The 16091-nt window shown below is 48.6% G+C and overlaps 1 protein-coding gene and 1 pseudogene across 1 annotated transcript in view; both read right to left on the reverse strand.

The window, feature by feature from the left end:
• Positions 1–16091, reverse strand: part of ABR (ABR activator of RhoGEF and GTPase) — a 178285-nt gene that overhangs the window by 141428 nt on the left and 20766 nt on the right. The gene's annotated exons all lie outside the window — the stretch shown is intronic.
• LOC105857870 (large ribosomal subunit protein eL38 pseudogene) lies at positions 323–8141 on the reverse strand (annotated as a pseudogene).

Here is a 16091-nt window from a genome sequence, read left to right on the forward strand (position 1 = left end):
AGTTGGGGTCAGAACTCCCAGGCTGGCCCTCTGCCCTCCTGTGGTCACCACTGCCCTGAAGCTGGCTGTGCTCCTTGCTCTTCCAGCCAGAGTTCTGCAGATGCGTCCCAGCCCTGTGCTGCTCTGCCAGGAGCTCTGACGCCACCCACCAGGCTGGCCCTGTCCCCGTAGGCCCAGGAGTGGCCGCAGGGGCTGAGGGCAGGCTGTCAAGGAGACTGGCTCCAACGAGGTGGCGGCTCCACATTCAAGAAAGCAAGGACAAAGGAGCCTCACAGCCTAGCCAGTGGTGCTTGCCATCAGTGGACCTCGCTTTGGGGTTGTCTGTCAAGTATGCCGGTGTGTGGCTGTGTCTCTTTAAGGACCAGGCCTCTTTAAGGCAAGTTCCCTCTGCAGTCAACTCCTGCCACCACCGGTCCTGCGGCAGAGAGCGTGGGCTCCCGAGCGCCATCTGGTGGTCCAACAGAGTGGCACTTCGGCCACCAGAGGTGTTCTGGCCAAGTGGCTTGGAAATGCCGGATAAAACCTCAGCTTCCCCACAGGGGAAGATTCAGCACAGGGTGCAGGTTACAGTTGTGAGCAGCGAGGATAGGGAAGCCAGGAGGAACTCCGTTTGCTGAGGAGGCAGCACAATTCCCCAAGAGTGACGTGGAGAGAATGACCATCCCCCAACCAAAATCTTCACTAAGAGATGCTCAAGTAGGGGAATTTCCCCAATCTCCCTGCTTGCCAGCTGCAGAGACCTGAAGCACAGCTGTACAGAAGCTTGTCCCCTTAATCACTGAAACAGTGTTTCTCAATTAGGGCAGGGGTAGTTGGGATTGCCCCACTAGGAAGTATTTAAAAATGTGTTGGGAGCATTTAAAATGGTCACAATAACTAGGGGGCATTACTGGCACTGAATGAGCAGGAGTCAGAGATGTTAAAATGTCCTGCAGGACTGTCCCAAAGAACATCTGTCCAAATGCCAACAGTGTTGAGAACACTACCGGGTTATGGGGAACTGAGGATGGTTGTTGCATGGCAAGTGTATATACCTACCCATTCTTTTTCCATCATGCTGCCTTTGGTGTTCTCCCTAACTTGATCACACCTTTATGAACTTAGGGCTTGAGAGAGACCTGGCCAGACCACCTTCACAAGGGATGCTGGTGCTTCTGGCTGCCCGTCCCCAGAGGTCAGGCACACACACCTGCACCCAGCCTGCACTGGCTCATCATGACCCTTGGAGGGGAGAGGCTGGCAGGCTAACTCAAACCGTTAGGAGTCAGCAGATGGTCTCCGAAAATAAATCATACAAGGACCAGCAATGCCACTCCCTAACTCCCAAGGGATCATCCCTGCCTCCCTTCCCACTGGGATGACTCAACCGAACCCTGTTCTCTGTTTCTGTACTGCACCAGGAAATGCATCTTTTTATATAAGGCAATTTCAAGTTCTGATCATGAAACCTCATGACTCTTAATTTCCTCTTCCCCAAGCTCTTTTCACCTTGTTCTGAGCTGGTCAGCTCAGTCTCATAAACACAGTGCCAGGGGCTGACGTGAGAAACCAATACACATGACGTATTCTAATGAAGAAAGAGTGGAAAAGGACAAGACTCTGGCCACAGTGGTCAGCGAAAGCCGCACAATGGTCACGTTTGAGCTGGGTGTTTCGGTTTGAGCAGTCCCAGGCTCATGAGGCTGACATCATAGATACAAAGATCAATTGGAAAAAGTTTCCCAGTGTCCCACAGCAACTAGAGAGCACTCTAAAACAAACCTGGGATGTCAGTCCTCTCCTACCAAGACCCATCTGCGGCTTCCCACTGTTGTCAGGATAAAGACTCACATCCTTTTGGTGGCCTAGAAGGCTCTGTGGCCTGGTCTCTGTACCCCTTTTAGCTTCATCTCCACGTTCTCCTCTTTGCTCTTTCCTGCTTTTCCCTGCATCAGAACTTCGGTACAGGTTGATATCTCTGGTTAACATTCTCTACTTCCACTCTGCCTGGGTGTCTCCTCTTCACCCTTCCTGCCTTAAGTTAAATGTCACTTCTAGGGAGCTTTTCCCAACCGCCCCACCAGGGAGGTCTGCATCTCTCCTTCCAAATACTCAGTGCTCTTATAAATCCTTCAATGCCTGTCTCTTCTGCTAGACTGAGAGCTCTGAGGGGGTAGGAACCACATCTCTCTTGTTCACCGTAACCTCAGTACCTTGCACAAGTAGTAGGTTGAATGAATGGATGAGTAAATGTAAATGAATGAATGAATGACCAAGTATGTCACAAAGAACCTGGAATGAGGCAGTATAGATGCTTCAGCTGGCCCAGCTCCACCAACTAGAAGAGAACTGTCTGGGCTGGGTGGAATGTGCATGTTGAGAATGGCCATGCTTTCTGGAAAGACTCAGAAAAAGAACAACAGGATGCTGGAATCCTGGGTGGGAGAACTGCTGCTCCAATTAATTCTTTAACTACTCAGAAAAAAAACCTCAACTGAAAACTCCCCGATGCGCAGGGCTCCCTGGCTAAGCAGCCAGCATTCGACGCTGGACTCTTTTTCACCCAATCAGGCTCCAACGTGGAAATGGAATAGAAACCCAGAAATGGTTCAGCCCACCAAGGGAACTTCGGTCTCAATTCTCAGAGTTATTCTGCTAGGCCTGTCCCAAATTCGCAATGAAACTGGTTTTTACAGGAGAGAGGCAAAGCATGGCCCTCCCCTGGGAAAAAGCAGCCTCTGGCTCTGTGCCTGTCCTGCCTCCTCTCTCTGACTGCCGGGGTTTCTGAGAAGCAGCTAGTTGCGGGCAGTGATGCTGAACTCCTCTGCCCCGGGGCGCTGCAGGCTGAAGCTGTAACTCACGGGTTCCCAGTAATGGCTTTGATGCACCTCCAACCAGACAGATGGGAGATCTTGCTTTTAGTTCAGTGATGGGATAAATATGATGGAAGCTGATTCTGGGTGCGCATCCTCCCAAGGGCCCAGCTCGAGAGAGTCTGCAGGCAGCCTCACTGATGGACAGGGCTTCAGCAGACCTTCTGCAGCTGCTGATTGCACCGGGCCACAGTGACCCACGGACAGGCCCCAGAGCCCTGCAAAGTGCAGCTACAGACGGACTGACCTGGTCTGCTGGGGCCCACAAAACGAGAAGAAGGTAACTCTTCATTTTCCTTCACCCAAACAAAGAGATAAATTAAAAAAAAAATTTTTTTAATCAAGATCCAGTTTGTTGGACCTTGAGTCTGTGATAGCCCAGGAAATCACCCTGGGCCACTAGGGGTAGTGATCCAGATGGTCAGCCCTCTAAGCTTCCTGCCAGCTTCCCACCTGCTGCCTAGTAAGGATATTCTGGCACATTCGATACTCTCAGAGTTCTTCTCTCTCCTGAAATGAGGGAACCTGGCGAGAGGGAGTAGGGGGCGTCAGTGAAGGGCAGAGGAATAATAAATAGTAAAGGTGATGGCAATGAACACTCATATTATTTATATAGTTATTTAATTTTTATTTTAGAGATGGGGTCTCACTCTGTCACCCAGGCTGGAGTGCAGGGAATGGCATGATCATAGCTCACTGCAGCCTCAAACTCCTGGGCTCAAGCGATCCTCATGCTTCAGCCTCCAGAGTAGCTGGGACTCCAGGCGTGAGGCACCATGGCCATCGGCAAACACTTAAATTGTGCTTACGGTGCCAGGGCTGATCTAAGGACTTTGCATGTATCAAATTGTTTAATTATCACAGTACCCACAATGGCTCCAGAACCCATGTTTTAGCCCCTCAACACTCAGCTGCCTCTCTCCAACAAAAGGGGAAGGACAGGAAACTGGGCACACCCTGAATCCAGGTCCTGCTCGGCCACTAACTTGCTGTGTGACCTTAAAGAACTCCCTTTCCCTCTCTGGGCTTTGCTTTGCTCACCTGTTTTTGTTTTTTTTGTTTTTTTTCTTTTTTCTTTTAACTTTTAAAAATTGAATACAATTCAAATCAGCCTGTCTGGTTCATTTCAGCTCCTTTACTGCCAAACCAGGGGGCAGAGACTGCTTCAGTTTCTCAGCCTTCTCTCTCTGTGATGACCACGGCATAAAGGTACCTGCTGCATCGAACTTTAAACCTCACATTGTCCTTATTTTGCTTGATCTTGACATCCTTGGCATCCTTTCACCTGGCTCTGAACAGAAAGTCCTTGATTTCCTCAATTTTCCAAAGCATGTGGACAAGGCCCGCAGAGAGAGGGCGCAGACCCGCACCCCTCTCCCCTCGTACTGCCCGGATCACTTTCCTCACCTTGACCTGAAGGAATGTAAGTCCTCCCTAGTCTAGGATTCTTTGAGAGATATGTGACCAGGAAGTATCTGATAACGGAGTGGGAAAACCTTCCACTTCCCACCCCTCAGTTCCCATATCCCACGAAGTTTAATGGCTTTCGAGGACTAGAAAAGTTATCCGTTATCTCATTGAACATTTCCTGGGCCCTCCTATTTCAGCCAGGGTTCCTTTGCTCATGATAATGGACTTGAGATGTGCCCAGAAATTATGAAGAGGGAAAGCAGCGCCTGGTGGGTCCAGAGAGTGGTCTGGACAGTAAGTTATGGAAGGGCAGGGGTTGGGGGTGGACACCACTTCAGTCTGAGTTGATGACTAAATCCTTCTAGAAGGGAAGAAAGAGCCCAGAAGGAAAACTAATATTTCATGGGTAGAAATGGGGTGTGTGTGTTGGGGAGGGGGCACCCCAGGGGAAAAGAAAAGCGTAAGCAATTGCACAGAGGCAACAGTGGGGGTGGGGAGGAACTAGAATGGATGACTGGCAAAGTTCCTTTTGGGAACTGGGGGAGAATATAGAAACTGTTGCTAATCTAATGTGTGGCCTCAGCATGAATTCAGGGACACAGCAGGATTTTCAGCATTTCTCAGACCCATCTTTATAAAGAAGGCTTTCTGGAACACCCCCTTCCCCTCAATGCCTAGGAGGATTTAGGACGCCCCTCCTCTCCTTGTGAGTTTGCTGAAAGCCCTGCAAGCCTGAGTGTCCCTGGCATCACCAGTATTTATGTTCTAGGCACAGAATTAGGCACGTTACCTTCACTTTTAAGACACAGTCATTACCCCTACCCTATAGAAAAGGCTCAAGGTCAAACTTCTAGTAAGTGATGAAGCCAAGTCCACACTCTGGTCCGGCTGGGTCCAAAGTGACTGTGCCTGGCCACCAGGCACAAAGCTTCAGAACGTATCCTAACCAGATGTCCCCTTTGACATTCACTGGTGAGGAGCTGAGTTCCAGGCATGCCAGGCAGCACTGGTACCCGATGCTAATATGAACTTATCAGCATGGCTGTCAAAGCTACTCTCCAGGGGAAACAGCAGGGCAAAGAAGACACAAAGAAGGATTTCCATCCTCTTCCTCCTCAACTGAAGTGTGACAAGCTCCTGGGTCTTTCTTTTGACTTCTCCTTGGGCACAAGGCCTATACCTGCAGGATCCCTGGTAGGAAGGGTGTTTCCAGAGCTGCAGCGGTTAACTAGTGTCTGGGGCATCTCTCTGACAAAGGCAGCCCCAGCCCTGCCTGACCCAGGCTCAGCCGGTAGTTATAAGGAGCGTTTTAAAGAAAATTATCCCTTAGCAACTTCTCGGGGAAACACAGGAAAAACTGGAGTATCAGCTCCATATCCTGCCTCACTCAACCCCCTTCCCACATTTTCATGTTTCTTTTGCCCTGGGCTTCAAGAAGAGTATCAACACATGCAAAACTTTGGGGGGAAATCTCTGTTCAGTGCTGTGAACGGAGCTAGAGGCCCTGGAAGAAGGTAACACCATATGGTAACATAGAAGAGATTCATTTTCCTAAGGAAGGACCTTGTACTTCTGAGAAACCTTCCCACAGAAAGTCACAGAGCACGAGCTCTGAGAAATTTCAGTTCCTCTGCAGTGCCACCTGGGCAGAAGCACTTTGCAATGCCACAGGGGCATCTAACCTCTGAGTCATCTCTGTCACCCAGCCCTGCCTGGCCCAGGCTCAGCTGAGTATGGCAAGAAGCACTTTAAGGAGCCGCCAGGAAACAGGCCCTGATCTCCTCCTGCTCTGGGGTGGAGATGGGGACGGCTGGTGGCTCTGAGCTGTAGCAGCCCCAGTGTCCTGCTCAATGATTTCAAACCCTGCCCACCCCTTCTAGAGTCAGCCCTATGCCCAATTGTTACTCGGACAGGTCAGAGACAGGAGGACCCTGACCCCCTGCCTCCTGACCACTCCGAGGCCTCAAGCTCTAGGGGCCTCCTTAGATCTTGGCCACGGCTCAGATGGAATTTGGCTCCTCACCCTAACCCCCTTCTCACAGCCCAAAGTCTTCTAGACAAATCATTGCCCAATCCCCTGCAGAACCCACTGAGTTGTTATCTTCCAGGTTCCTATTTCTGTCTGATTGCGCAAGTTTCTTCCCTTCAGGAAGCCACATGCTTGTCACATGGGCAGCAACAGGGCACCAGCAGAGGGGGAAGGGTGTTGGGAGTCTCTTCTCCTGGACCCCAGGCTGGTCCCCAGAGCCTTGGGTAGTGGCTCCCCCCCTTCCCTATAGCCAACATCCCAGGGGGCTTTGGATCACCCTGGGGAGAAGACCAGCACAGGCCCAAGTGAATTCATGACTTGGTTTTCAGTTTCCCCAGAAAGCAATTCCTGTGGTGTGTCTTGGACTTGGGCTCCAGGCCTTCTCTGCCCCTCAGATCCCTGGCTCTTGGGGCAAATACACCCGACTGACTGTCAGAGCAAAGCCACGCTGAGGGCTGCTAAGACAGGAACACATGCTGGGGCTGTACCTGGGTGGCCCGAGCCTCTATACTGGGGGTTAGTTCTTTGGGGGCCCTTAGGGAGGGCTGAGCTGCTTTTTACTGAAGGTAAAGTGGCTGCTTTTATAAAAGAGACACTCTGCCTTCTGCCACAACTAACCAGAGATGAGGAAGCTGCCATGAAGAAGCATCCTGGTCCCTGGGGCTCCTGGTTCCCTGCTGGTCTCTCTTGGAGGCCACACATGGAGCTGTACGCATCAGCAGGCCACACTTCCTTCCAGACCTGCAAGGAACCCTGACTTCCTGCAAAGACCACTAACCCCAACCTTAGTACACGTGGGCACATCTACCCAAGGCAGAGCTGCTGCTGACTCCTAGTGTGGCTTTCACGACCAAAAAGGAAGAGGTTCTGTCTCGCCAAGGAGGGCATGGCCCGAGACACCAACAGCAGCTGACTTCCCATCTGGCCTTATTAATTCTGCAATCAAAGGTGCCTGGTTCCAAGTACAAAGCACTGCTTCCCACCCAGACCCTCATTCTTCTGCAGGAGCTGGGGAAGGTATAAAAATTTTGCTGTGCTTAGGAGTAGTCAGGGTCACAGATACCTTGTTCTGGGAAACAAAACCTCTCTCCAGCTCTGCAGATGGCAGGGAGGACTGGGGAAACAGATGAAATGTGCCACGGTCCTGCTACAAAGAACACCCAGGCTGTTTGTTGGCTCAGAAGCCACACCACAATTAGCATCCTGTCATTTGCTCATTTGTATGCATTTCATATATCATCGAAAGGCCACATGGAAGGTGTAAAGTATATAGGCTGTTGGGTTTTTTTTTTAACCATAAGTTCATGCAGTTATTTTTTTCTGTTGTAAACATCATAGAGCCATAATAAAAAAAACTTTTAGACAATAAAAGAGTAAAATGTGACTCATAAATGCACTAACCCCAATTAGCATTTTCCAGCTTTTGTTGGTATGCATACAATGGGGACCTTTACATAGTTATACAATCAGCTTTCCTTAGCTGGGGGTTCTGCATCTGTGAATTCAACCAACCACAGATCAAAAATATTTGGGAAAGGCCAAGTGCGGTGGCTCACACGCCTGTAATCCTAGCACTCTGGAAGGCCGAGGAGGGTGGATCGTTTGAGCTCAGGAGTTCGAGACCAGCCTGGGCAAGAGCGAGAGCCTGTCTTTACTCAAAATAGATAGAAATTAGCTGGACAACTAAAAATATACATAGAAAATAGCCGGGCATGGTGGCGCATACCTGTAGTCCCAGCTACTTGGGAGGCTGAGGCAGGAGGATTGCTTGAGCCCAGGAGTTTGAGGTTGCGGTGAGCTAGGCTGACACCATGGCACTCTAGCCTGGGCAACAGAATGAGACTCTGTCTCAAAATATATATATATATATATATGGGAAAAAATTATAATACAACAATAAAAATAATGCAAATAATACAGCATAACAACTATTTACATAGCATTTACATTGGGTTAGGGATTATAAGTAATCTAGAGATGATTTAAAGTATACTGGAGGATATTCCTAGGTTATATGCAAATACTACTACCATTTTACATGAGGCATTTGAGCATTTGTGGATTTTGATACCCACGAGGGGTCTTGAAACCAATCCCCTGCAGATATCAAGGGATGACTGTCACTGCCTCTCCAGGCTGTGCACAGGAATTTCTCAGCCTGATCCTTGGCCAGTGCAGTTCATTTTCTACCCCTGTCCTGTTACATCAAGCAGGGCAAGTCCTACCTGGGTGAGCTATGACCTCACTTTTACTCAGGGCCTCTTTGGCCACAAACACAAAGATGACCCCCTGCGTGGAAAGTAGTATATCATCCAAGTTTGTTCACGGTACAAGATGTCTCTGGTTGCTTGGGTAAGAGAGGAACATCCTCTGGGTGTCAGCGCTGTCCAGGGACACCAGAGATGAGGTCTCATCTGTAGTGTCCTCCGTAAGAAGCTGTGTACTGCTCCTGACAGGGCCCTGGGGCTCTTCCTTCCTCTGGACTGGGCTACAGCTTTGAGATTATTTTGGGGTTGGCCAGGGTACCCATCTGCCTCGGGTGAGGCTATATGAAGGACATCAGCCTTTCAGTAATGGAAACCAAGGAGGAGATGGGGAGGGAGGTGCAGGAAGAATATAAAGAAAAAGTTAGGTTTGGATTCACTGTCCAAACCTCGAACCCTGGCGGAACAAAGTGAGCAGGGAAAGGGCAGCTGCTCATCCCCCGGGACACTGCTGCAGAGGCTCTGGTCCCCTGCACGCAGCAGAATCACTCAAAGCTGTTAACATCGGCAGCAGCTTCACGGGGCCAATGTCTGGGCTGCTGCTGCTGCTGCGGATGCAAGCTGTGATGGTTAGGTCAGGATGTGGGTTCTGGAGACAGACTAGACATGGGTTCAAGACCTGACGTCCCTGAATAACTTAACCTCTGTGAGCTTCACAGAGTTTATTTTGCTGTAAGATGAAGATAACAATGGTAACAGCTTCGACCGAGATGGTTGGGAGGACCAAATGAGGTAATGGATGTAAGACACCCCGAACTGTGCCTGCTCCAGCAGTATTAACTATTTTCGTTATGTTGGTTGAGTTTTGCATGCACACACACACACACACACACACACACACACGCATGCACACACACACACCTACCACACCTCTCTCTTGAAAAGGGAAATAGCCCCCATAAAAGATTACCGTAACCCTAGTGAAGCGATATTGTGCGTTGCGTTGAGGTTGCCAATGCCAAACCACACCCTTTGTTTTCTGTGGGTATCTCATTGTCATTGCCGAGTTAGCTCATTAGTATTTTTTTAAAAGTCAAAGCAACCCCTATCCTTTATAGCGTCTTCCCTCCTTACTGTGCTAGTCCAAAGCAGGGAGGATAAGAAAAAGAAGATTCATTTGAAAAACATAATGCCTTCCCCTTAAATAACGGGCTGTCATGTCTGAAAGCGGCAGAAACTTCCAGGTTGCTAAATCAAAGACGAGAGACAGTGAAAGATGAAAAAAGTTGAGTATAAACTTTTTTAATAAACAGAATTTTCTCTAGGCACTGAAGTAGAATCTTCTTTTTCTGGGGGGGGGGGGGCAGACAGAGTCTTGCTTTGTTGCCCAGGCTAGAGTGAGTGCTGTGGCATCAGCCTAGCCCACAGCAACCTCAAACTCCTGGGCTCAAGCAATCCTCCTGCCTCAGCCTCCCGAGTAGCTGGGACTATAGGCATGCGCCACCATGCCCGGCTAATTTTTTTCTATATATATTAGTTGGCCAATTAATCTCTTTCTATTTATAGTAGAGACAGGGTCTTGCTCTTCCTCAGGCTGGTTTCGAACTCCTGACCTTGAGCGATCCGCCCGCCTCGGCCTCCCAGAGTGCTAGGATTACAGGCGTGAGCCACCGCGCCTGGCCTAAAGTAGAGTCTTCTTGTTGAGCAAAAGGGAAACCGAAGACTCCATGTTTCCAAGTGGGTTCGAAGAGACATACGAGTACTTTTATGTTAAAATTGTAAATCTTAGCTTATCCAAAATAAACTTTAAAATCAAAATGTTAAACCAAGAAAAAATTTCCTTAAAATCATAAATTAGTGTATATCCATTCATACACAGACATATACACACACAGTATGCACACGCCTCTACATGTAATAAATTTAGGACATGCCTGAGTATTATAGCAAGGGACATACTGCGGTCCTGAAGAACCTCTTTATCATTATAGAAGAATAGATTCAGCTATACTAGAGCCGACAGCTCACATTCAAAAGAAAATCTCCAGTCTATTTCCATTACTCGTCTTAGATGTCAATGTGATTGCTCATTCTAAATTGCAAATTGAAAGGGTGTCCCTGCTGCCTCTTTCAGATCCGCTCCAGCAAACAGTCCCCAACCACACTAGCACATGCAAGCGCGCACGCGCGCACACACACACACACACAAGATGAAGTCACATTTAAGGGCATTTCCCCTGTGAACAAGGAGGCCACAATTCCCAGCCCTCTTCTAAAGGGCCCCAGCTGTGCTGTGCTCCCACCCCTCTGTGAGTCTAACACACTTTCCATGTTTTCACATATTAGCTGTTAGTAAATGTTGCATGAAATTTGATGATCCTGTTAGGGAAGGCAAGGTGATTCGTGATCATCTAGTCCTCATACACAGACTCTGGATGAAATCCCGTCTAGGTTTAGGGTTTGGAAACGCTGCAGCTGGAAACAGCTGGCTGGAAGACAAATGGCCCTAAAACTTCAACGAGGAGGCCTCCGCTGATGCAAAAATGGCAGATTCAGCTCTCCCTGAACCCTGCTGGCTTCTCCTTTCCTCTGTGTGAGCTGCGGATTCCAGCAGAGGCCTCCGGGAAGGGGCTTCGGACCCGCCAGGCTCCCCCACGCGCTCCGGGGGCGGGGCCGGGGAGCTGGGCTGCAGGCTCCTGGGCACGTGACGCCGCTGCGGCATTTCAACAACCTGGAACACCCGCCACAAAACGTCACGGGCCACCAGAGTTGCCTCCTCCTGCACGCACCATTGATCCAGCATCAAATCGAAAGCCGCGACTGTCCCGCTGGCGGCTGCTGCTGGGGAGGTGGCCCTGGTTTCTGGCCGTCCCTACGCACTGCACTAGGATACACAGGCAGGCGTTCGGGGAACCAGGGACCGTGGGCTTGTTTCTGTGACTCACGCAGGAAGGCAGATGCGGCAGCCCTCTGGAGGCCTGTCTACACCCTCGGAACCTGACGGGGTGAAGGGAGGCCCTGGCTGTCTTAAGTGGTCGAAAGCATCACCGAGGGGGTGTGACATTTGTGTGGGTCCTGCTGTACCCCCCCCCAATGCCTAATGACTATCAGGAAGTGGTGGACATTCCAGGAGGTGCTGTTGCAGGAGGGGAACCGGCTACAACTCTTTATTCTGGATTTAAAATAAACAGCTCCAAGTGTTTCTGTTTCCTGGGCTCAGTGCCAGTCCACTGGGGAAATCCCTGGGGCCAAGGGGAAAAAGAGCCAGGAGGCACAGCCCACCTACCCCTGGTTCCTCCTGCAGCTGCAGCTCCTCCCTGCAGGATCCACCCACAGCCAGGATCTCCCGGATTTTCCCCAAGGGTATGTTAGAGTCCCCAGCACTCGGAACCTTACCTGGAGGCACTTAAAGACACCATGTCACAAGGCTTAAAATGATCTAGCAAAAGGGAAGATCTGAAATCCAGGTGAGGGTCTCCTGAAATTCAAATTATCAGGCAAGGGTGTGCCCCACTCAACTCTCAGAACAGAAGGGACTGCTGCCAAAGGAGAGTTAGCTGAGCAGGGAGGCCAGAGCTCCACCTCAGGTGTCGCCTGGGCTCCCTCAGACCATTCTTGGTTTGTAAAATATGCACCACTGTGCAAGAATCCTTCGTTTATGTTTTCCAGAGTGGTGACTTGATCTCTTTCTGAAAAAAGAGGCTCTGGCTCTTTTCAAAATGAGAAACATGGGTTCAAACTACTGTTATGCATCATGCAATTTTTGGGTCAATATGACATATATAGAGGTGGTTGCATAAGATTATAATACCTTTTTTATGCAGACAGATTCTTGCTCTGTCATCCTGGCTGTGGTGCAATGATGTCAGCATAGCTCACTGCAACCTCAAACTCCTGGGCTAAAGGGATCCTCCTACCTGAGCCTCCCAAGTAGCTGGGACTACAGATGTTTGTTTGCCACCAGATCCAGCTAACTTTTTCTATTTTTAGTAGAGACAGGGTCTTGTTCTTGCTCAGGCTGGTGTCAAATTCCTGGCCTCAAGCAATCCTCCTGCCTCAGCCTCCCAGAGTGCTAGGATTACTATACTTTTACTATGCTCAGATATGTTTAGATACACAAATACCACTGCGTTACAGTGTTCAGCACCGTAGCATGCTGTACAGGTTTGAAGCCTAGGAACAACAGGCTGTACCATATAGCCTGGTGTGTAGTAGGCTACACCATCTAGGTTTGTGCAAGTACACTCTGTGATGTTCACACAAGGATGGAATCACGTAAGGACACATTTCTCAGCTGTATCCCCATCATTAAGTGGTGCGTGACTATTTAGCTATAGGCTCTTTGGCACAACCTTCCACAGCCTCCGTTTTCTCATCCATAAAATGGAATTATAACACTAACCTCTTATGGTAGTTGTGGGAATAAATGAATCCATGCACAAATCAGATACAAATACTTCTAAGTGTGCCATAAAAGACTGGAAGAATATATAATCTACAACAAACCATTAACTGCAGGTTTCTTTTAGAGAAAAGAATGGAAGTAGTGGGAAGAAGAGACAGGAAATAACATGTTTCACTCCAAAGACTTAAGTACTGGTTGATTCTTTTATATTGAAAATGCATTTATGTATTACAGTGCTTAATACAGGGCCTGCTTCATAGTAGACACTCAGATGTTAATTTTTAAAACTGAGGTCTTCATTCTAACTTAATTTTCATTTGGCTTCTGGCTCAAAGTACATGGAATTTGTGTGCTTTATATCACTAAGCTAGATTTGTCATATGTATCTTCCTCTTAACCCGAGTCCTTAAACATGAAATACATTGTATATTAAAACAAAACCCAGCCGGGCGCAGTGGCTCACGCCTGTAATCCTAGCTCTCTGGGAGCCCGAGGCGGGCGGATTGCTTGAGGTCAGGAGTTCGAAACCAGCCTGAGCAAGAGCGAGACCCCGTCTCTACTATAAATAGAAAAAAACTAATTGGCCAACTAATATATAGGGAAAAAATTAGCCGGGCATGGTGGCTCATGCCTGTAGTCCCAGCTACTCGGGAGGCTGAGACAGAAGGATCGCTTGAGCCCAGGAGTTTGAGGTTGCTGTGAGCTAGGCTGACGCCACGGCACTCACTCTAGCCTGGGCAACAAAAAGCGAGACTCTGTCTCAAAAAAAAAAAAAAAAAAAAAAAAAACCAGAATAGCCCAGGGGATAATACAGGGTGCTCTCAAGGGCCATTTTTTTTTGTCCAGTAGATTGGCACAAATGAAAAATAGTAACAAATGTTAAGAGTGTGAACAGGTTCTCTCAAAAATTATGGTGAGAATATAAACTGGATCAACCTTTTTGCAGGACAATTTGACAGCAACTACTAAAATTTAAAATGCACATATTTTTCAATTTTGCAATTCCATGTCTAGACAGTCTCTAGAGAAATATTCATGCATGTGAACACATGGGTCATGCACCATACACGGTTTTTCATTGCAACATTGTTTGGAATAGCAAAAATTGAGATACCCTTCCAAGGATTAGGTTTCTCCCCTTTGCCATTTCTCTAACAAGAGCGGTGAAAAAAAGAAGGTTGAGGGGAGCAAATGCTCTTGGAATCACAGACCTTATGACGTGACTTTACAATTTCACGGAAAGCCTCTCTTCGATCAACCACTTTAGAGCCATTGATATCAGAGGTAGCCTCTGGAAAAAGGGTGTAGCAGACATTTTGGGTTATGAGGGTTTAAAAAGAGAAGTTAGCCAGGAATGGTGGCTCACACCTGTAATCCCAGCTACTCAGGAGACTGAGGCAGGAGGATTACTTGAGCCCAGGAGTTCGAGGCTGCCTTGAACTGTGATTGCACCATTGCACGTTAGCCTGGGTGACAGAGCAAGACTCCATCTCTCGAAAGAAAGAGAGAGAGAAAGTTGCCAGACGCCCAGATGGGTCCCCGGGGATGCAAAGGAAACGGTGGTCCTGGCTGGCATTCCCAGGTAGGCTGACACATGGGAGGCAGCTCTGTGACCTGAAGGAACTGGGGATCAAGAGCAGCAACTCAGGGCACCCAAGTGTGAGGTGCCCTCAGCCAAGCTCAGCACCGAGGAACTGATATTTTCCTTTCTCCAAGAACAATGGCAACCTGTGCTAGGTCTCGATCATGTGACTCCCACACCACCATCGTGTACCAGGGCCATCTGTTGGCCTATGAAGGACCAGTCTCACAGCCACACCTGTGGCCGTGAGAAGGCCTTGCTTCCAATGAGATTAGAGTCCTCTGCTAACCTGGGGGTACAGCAGCACTGACCCCTGCTCCCTTTTTGACCCTGTAAGGGAAGCTTCAAGAGGGAGCTGCTGGACTTTCTGCTGGTGGGTATACGGGCGCTGGAGCAGAAGAAACAAGGAAAAAAATGCCTAAAGATGTGCCCTCAAGATTGTGGAGCAGGTGCTACCCCTTATGTCCCTACTGGCCAGCCAGCAAATACGTGGTTGTGGCTATTTAGTGCTTGAACAGCAACACTGTTAGAGGTTGCTAACAGTTTATAAAGACTTGTCTTGTGTCTTGCAAGCCCTGAGCATGGGTCTCTCGTGTATATACATTTATGCAGTGAATACCTGTTTACTAGCCTGGTCCCATAGTTACACTCTTGAAGCTCAGGAGAGTTTTGAACTCTTTCTGCTGTGGCACTGCTTGGCTCAATGGAATGTCAATAAAGTTTGCTTTAATGGTCCCTGCAACCCTTTCTCCTACATAGAAGGAATTTATGGTAGCCCAGAATAAATCTCTCATGGTCATAAACAGACACACAATGCTTTACTCTCTGGACTAGCTTTGAAGTGAGTGACATTTTTTTTTTGTCCACATCCTTCTGTTTTTACCTTCTAATACTTGGTGATTTGGATACTCCATAAACATTGATAATTATGTCATTTTGTTGATCTTTTTTACTGGCCAGTTTGGAGGTATAAGTATTCCATCCTCTCCACAGTGGTTATTTTTAAAAATACTGGGAAAAGATCCATTTATCAAAGTATAGCAGGTATGCCTAACTATTTACAAACTCAGCAAATTTACAAATCACAGCAAAGCTGTTGTCTTTTTTCTTTTTTGAGACAGAGTCTTGCTCTGTTGCCCCAGCTAGAGTACAGTGGCATTGTCCTTGCCCACTGCAACCTCAAACTCCTGACCTCAAGCGATCCTCCTGCCTCGGCCTCCCAGAGTGCTAGGATTACAGGCCTAAGCCACTTCACTGGGCCCAAAGCTGTTGTCTTAACTCCACAATAGTCTCTGCTCCTGAAGAAAACATATGCATCCATTTTCCATGCCAACTACATCTAAATTAGTGCAGTCTGGTATCTCTGAGACAGGGAGAAGTAGAGGCAGAGATTCAGAGAGGGCAGAAGCTCAGCCCAACTGTGTTGGGGCTATGGGGCTATCCACTATCACCTGGGGAGAAAGATCTGACCCCAGCCCAGTGCCCTCCTTCCCCAGAGCCCTGCAAGGGGAATGAATGTGAGTAAGCATTCAGACCCAGAACCTGACACCTTCAAACACCACGATGACTATCTGAGGGGCAGCAAGAGGGTCACCTACATGATTCCAAC

The sequence above is a fragment of the Microcebus murinus genome, chromosome 18 (genome assembly GCF_040939455.1).
Source record: "Microcebus murinus isolate Inina chromosome 18, M.murinus_Inina_mat1.0, whole genome shotgun sequence".
Lineage (NCBI taxonomy): Eukaryota > Metazoa > Chordata > Mammalia > Primates > Cheirogaleidae > Microcebus > Microcebus murinus.